Raw genomic sequence first — 6096 nt, forward strand, 5'->3', positions numbered from 1 at the left:
GGTCCAAGAGATTCTCCTGCCTCAGCCTCCCAAGTAGCTGAGACTACTGGCACGCACCACCATACCCAGCTAATTTTTGTATTTTGGTAGAGACAAGGTTTCACCATGTTGGCCAGGATGGTCTCAATCTCTTGACCTCGTGATCCACCCACATCGGCCTCCCAAAGTGCTGGGATTACAGGCATAAGCCACTGTGCCCAGCCCCGTCACTGATAATTTTTGAAAAGTTGAGCCTGGTCAAATTATCTTGTCTGGGTTAAATCGACATGACCTTCCATGAGTTTAACACACCATTATATGATATATAATCAATCTAATTATGAAAACTGATTAAGAAGTGATGCTACATAATAGCTTAGAGTTATTAAACCATTGACTAATGAGTCTTCTGCATTCCCTGCAAGACCACAAATTTTTCAGCATTCTACATTTTGTTTCAAATAATCTAATTTTCTGCTCAAGGTCAGAAAAATCCTGTGTTCATTAACTGGGATGGAGTAGGTCTTTGCTGAGTATTAAGAAATAAAAATGATCATTTAGCAGCTAGGAAAGAGGATAATCCATTGCTGAAAATAGTGCCCTCAATCAGCTTGGAAGGTTCACTATGGAAGAAAATGTACCCAGGCAAACATCCAGTGACTTACCACCTCGCCAGAATAGTCCTCCTCCTGATGTGTGTTTTGGACTCCATTCTTTTTATACCAAACACAGCCCTGCCTCACCCTCAAATTCTTTCTAGTGAATTATGCTTTGGTAGCATGACTTCAGTCTACAACAAGGAAATATTAAAAGAACCACATGGCATTCATATTTATCATAAGAATGTTGCAGAGGATGTTGGTCACTGCACAATACGATGTCTTCTACTAGACAGTAGAAATTGTCTTTGGTTTCAGCCCCAGGGATAGTTGTACTTCCCCTTAGCAGCCTGTTTATTTTTAGATACACACCATGAACCATAGATTCTTGGCATTTGCAGATTTGATCTTTGCATGTTCAGCTATTCAAAACAGACATGTCAGTTGTTTAACTCACAACCACTGTAAAGCCAGGATGTGATATGAAACTCTTGCTAATGAGTGAACCTGACATCTCAGTGCACGTTAGGACAGCTTTGCTGTTCATCAACACATGCTGAGGGACCGTCACTGTTCTTCGCCACACTGTCCTGTCTGATTACACCATCCTCCTCGGGCTGGTTGCTAAAAAGCTCAAAGAGAGTTTTATGCCCCGCTTCTGACTGTATATTCTGGGCTCTAACCTCATTCTTCGTAACGATTCCATCCCAATGCAAATAAGTTAGAGTTTCTAGGTGCCCTTCCCAAGGGGCCAGTGGTCTGCACAGTGTCACTTCACCCTGAACAAGGTCACCTGGGAGCTGGGCTCAGCAACAAGACAAAACTGAGCGTCTCACCCCTGCTCAGAGCCACCTCACGAACAGAAATGTTCGCTTCATGGGAAGAGCTCCGTCTTGGTGGAAGAGAGAGATGAGGGATGAGGGATGAGGGAAAATAGGAGGAAGTGAAATACTCGCCTTTCTCCCACACTAGGAAAAGGGGTCACTTTCCTGGCAAATGAGGGAGAGGGCCAACTCCAAACATCGAGATTTGAGAATTACTTCTGGGTGTGTCCAGCAGAGGGCGCTCTGGTATAAGTAGAAAGAACAGCAGAGTCAGCCACTCCTGGGGAAAATCCGGAGGTTTAGGTTGGTTGCCTGGCTAGCTCCAGAACTGGTATACAGGGGCTTGAGACAAGAATGGAAGCCCGAAGGAATTCAAAGGTATGCTTACATAGGAGGAGATAGCGTGCAATTGCCCAGAGAAATCCTTGCAGCTTCAACAGCCCTTCCCAGCAAGCCACCCCTTAGAACAGTCACCAAAAATACGTAAAATATTGCCAGCTATGAAGAATTCTTTTAGGCGGCGCCGTGACGCGCCTCGGGAACGGTCCTCGGCGCGCGCCGCTCTCTTACCCTCGGGCCTCAGAAGTCGGTGCCAGTGACCGGAGGCGACAGCGGCAGCGAGTGGGTCCTTGTGAGCTAGAAGAATCCTGCAAAAATGTCTCTCTATCCATCTCTTGAAGACTTGAAGGAAGACAATGTAACTCAGGCTCAAACTGCTTTTTCTGCAAACCCTGCCAACCCAGCAATTTTGTCAGAAGCTGCTGCTCCCATCCCTCAAGATGGAAATCTCTATCCCAAACTATATCCGGAGCTCTCTCAATAATACATGGGCCTGAGTTGAAATGAAGAAGAAATACGTGCAAATGTGGCCGTGGTTTCTGGTGCATCAATTCAGATGTAGTTGGTAGCAAGACCTTCCGGTATGATCTGTATGGTGGTTCCTGTAACTGAAAATGATGCTGGAATTCGTAGAGCAGAAATTAAACAAGGGATTCGCGAAGTCATTTTGTGTAAGGATCAAGATGGAAAAATTGGACTCAGGCTTAAATCAATAGATAATGATATATTTGTTCAGCTAGTCCAGGCTAATTCTCCAGCCTCATTGGTTGGTCTGAGATTTGGGGACCAAGTACTCCAGATCAGTGGTGAAAACTGCCGGGTGGAGCTCTGATAAAGCGCACAAGGTGCTCAAACAGGCTTTTGGAGAGAAGATTACCATGACATGACAATTCGTGACAGGCCCTTTGAACGGACGATTACCAAGCATAAGGATAGCACTGGACATGTTGGTTTTATCTTTAAAAATGGAAAAATAGGCCGGGCACGGTGGCTCATGCCTGTAATCCCAGCACTTTGGGAAGCCGAGGCAGGTGGATCACGAGGTCAGGAGTTCAAGACCAGCCTGACCAACATGGTGAAACCCCCGTCTCTACTAAAAATACAAAAATTAGCCGGGCATGGTGGCGGGAGCCTGTAATCTCAGCTACTCAGGAGGCTGAGGCAGGAGAATCACTTGAACCCGGAAGGCGGAGTTTGCAGTGACCCGAGATCAGGCCACTGTTCTCCAGCCTGGGCAACAGAGTGAGACTGCGTCTCAAAAAAAAAAAAAAAATTAGCCGAGCATGGTGGCAGGTGCCTGGCTACTTGGGAGGCTGAGGCAGGAGAATCGCTCGAACCCGAGAGTGGAGGTTGCAGTGAGCTAAGATCGCACTATTGCACTCTAGCCTGGGTGACAAGAGCAAGACTCCATCTCAAAAAAAAAAAGAAAGAAAGAAAAGAAAAAAGGAAAAATAACGTCCACAGTGATCCACAGTGAAAAACAGCTCTGCAGCCAGAAATGGTCTTCTCACAGAACATAACATCTATGAAATCAACAGACAGAATGTCATTGGATTGAAGAACTCTCAAATTGCAGACATACTGTCAACATATGGGACTGTAGTTACTATTACAATCATGCCTCCTTTTATCTTTGAACTTTTTTTTTTTTTTTTAGGCAGAGTCCCACTCTGTCACCCAGGCTAGAGTGCAATGCTGCAATCTCGGCTCACTGCAACCTCTGCCTCCCAGGTTCAAGCGATTCTTCTGCCTCAGCCCCCCAAGTAGCTGAGATTACAGGCATCTGCCATCACGCCCAGCTAATTTTTGTATTTTTAGTAGAGACAGGGTTTCACCTATTGCCCAGGCTGGTCTCGAACTCCTGACCTCGTGATCTGCCCACCTCGGCCTCCCAAAGTGCTGGGATTACAGGCGTGAGCCACCGCACCCAGCCGTGAGCATATTATTAAGCGGATGGCACCAAGCATTATGAAAAGCCTAATGGATCACACCATTCCTGAGGTTTAAAATTCACAGCACCACGGAAATGTAGCTCCAGTTTCCTTCTTTGGCAACTTCTGTATTATGCACATGAAGCTTTCCTAGAGCCCGCAAGCATATGCATGAGGACCTTTCTATCTTACATTATGGCTGGGAATCTTACTGTTTCATGTGATACCTTGTTCAGATTTCAAAATAGTTGTAGACTTATCCTGGTTTAACAGATGTGAAATTTTCAAGAGATTACTGACATTCCTAGAATAGTTTCTCTACTGGAAACCTGATGCTTTTATAAGCCATTGTGATTAGGATGACTGATACAGGCTTAGCTTTGCATGAGAACCAGTACCTTTCTCCTGGGTAGTGAGTAGTGCTATTCATATTACTTTAGTTCTATAGCATACTTCCATTTTTAACATGCTACCATAGTACATTTAGAATGATTGCCTTTGAGGTCGGGTGCGGTGGCTCACGCCTGTCATCCCAGCACTTTGGGAGGCCAAGGCGGGGGGGAACACCTGAGGTCAGGAGTTCAAGATCTGCCTGACCAACATGGTGTAACCCTGTCTGTACTAAAAATACAAAAATTAGCCAGGCGTGCTGGTGCGTGCCTGTAATCCCAGCTACTTGGGAGGCTGAGGCAGGAGAATCACTTGAACCCAGGATGCAGAGGCTGCAGTGAGCCGAGATCGCACCACTGCACTCCAGCCTGGGCAACAGAGTGAGACTCCATCTCAAAAAAAAAAAAAAAGTTGCCAGTACCACTTTGTGAGAAGCAAATCACTATATATTTAATGTAAAAATTATTACCCTAAACCAGGATAAACTTTTGACTCCCCTTTTGTTCATTTGTGGATTAAGTGGTATAATACTTAATTATGGTATTTGATTCTTAAGATTGTAACCTAGCTACTTTGGGATGAACTTAGAGTATTTTTCTGGTAATTTGTTTCATATCCTGACTCCTTTTGCAAACAAAATGGTAGTGATGCTTTATCCCGATTTTTTTCTTCTTTTTGGTTTATACCTATTCTATTTTAATTAAATATGTATACATAAAATTTTTTTAAAAGAATTATTTTATAAATAATTTTCCCCAACATGTCCCATTATACCATCCTTCCATACTTCAGGCATTCACTTAATAAGCTCATTTTAAGGCCGGGTGTGGTGGCTTACGCCTGTAATCCCAACACTTCGAGAGGCCAAGGCTGGCGGATCACCTGAGGTCAGGAGTTTAAGACCAGCCTGGCCAACATGGTGAAACTCCGTCTCTACTAAAAATACAAAAATTAGCTGAGCGTGTGGTGCACGCCTGTAATCCCAGCTACTAGGGAGGCTGAGGCAGGAGAATCCCTTGAACTCAGGAGGTGAAGTTTGCAGTGAGGCAAGATCGGGCCACTGCACTCCAGCCTGGGCGACGGAGTGAGACTCTGTCTCAAAATAAATAAATAAGCTCATTTTAAGTGCCTTTTATGGGCAAGGGAGATGCTAGATGCTGGGGAGATTTGAAAGGTTTGAATCCAGTCTCTGTCTATAGTGAATTTATGATCTAAAAGTGAAGATTAGACATACACAAATTATCATATTCTACAAGCCAGAATGTGGCCAACACCATCAGAGAGGCACAAATAGGTTACAGCAGACAAGGAAAGTTCACATGGAACTGAGAATAATGAAAAAACATTTGAGGTTCAGTGCTTGCCATGCCGCTCCCAAACCCAGCCGGTATTCTAGGAGAGGTTTCAGGCACCTACAGATGCCCCATGATTACAGGCATCAATTCCCCTCATAGATGAAACCTGATAAAAATCATTACCATTAGCCCTATAGCACTTCCAGACTTGACACTAGAATCTTGTGTATCTTCAGTCCTCAGTACTACCCTACAAGGTAAACAGTATTAATGTCTCATTGCAGATGAAGACACTGAGGGCAGTGGTCATGTATTAAATGTTACATCGTCAGAATTTGGACCTACATCTGTACTGAAATCAAAACCCTGCACTGTTCTCATTACTCCATTCTGCCTCTCTCTTTTTTTTTTTTTTTTTTTTTTTTGAGAAAGAATCTTGCTGTGTTGCCCAGGCTGGGGTGCAGTGGCACCATCTCAGCTCACTGCAACCTCTGAATCCTGGGTTCAAGTGATTCTTCTGCCTTAGTCTCCCAAGTAGCTGGGTACTACAGGCATGCATTACCACTCCCAGATAATTTTTGTATTTTTAGTTAAGACAGGGTTTCACCATGCTAGCCAGGCTGGTCTCAAACTCCTGACTTCAAGTGATCCACCTGCCTCAGCCTCCCAAGTTGCTGGGATTACAGGCATGAGCCACTGTGCCCAGCCCATTATGTCTCTCTCAAGCAAAATACTTCCT

General features: G+C 44.6%; 1 pseudogene; it reads left to right on the forward strand.

Annotated features, from left to right (window-relative positions):
• The first annotated feature begins 1842 nt into the window (after positions 1-1842).
• LOC100978255 (syntenin-1-like) lies at positions 1843-4855 on the forward strand (annotated as a pseudogene).
• Positions 4856-6096: the final 1241 nt, after the last annotated feature.

The sequence above is a fragment of the Pan paniscus genome, chromosome 7 (genome assembly GCF_029289425.2).
Source record: "Pan paniscus chromosome 7, NHGRI_mPanPan1-v2.0_pri, whole genome shotgun sequence".
Lineage (NCBI taxonomy): Eukaryota > Metazoa > Chordata > Mammalia > Primates > Hominidae > Pan > Pan paniscus.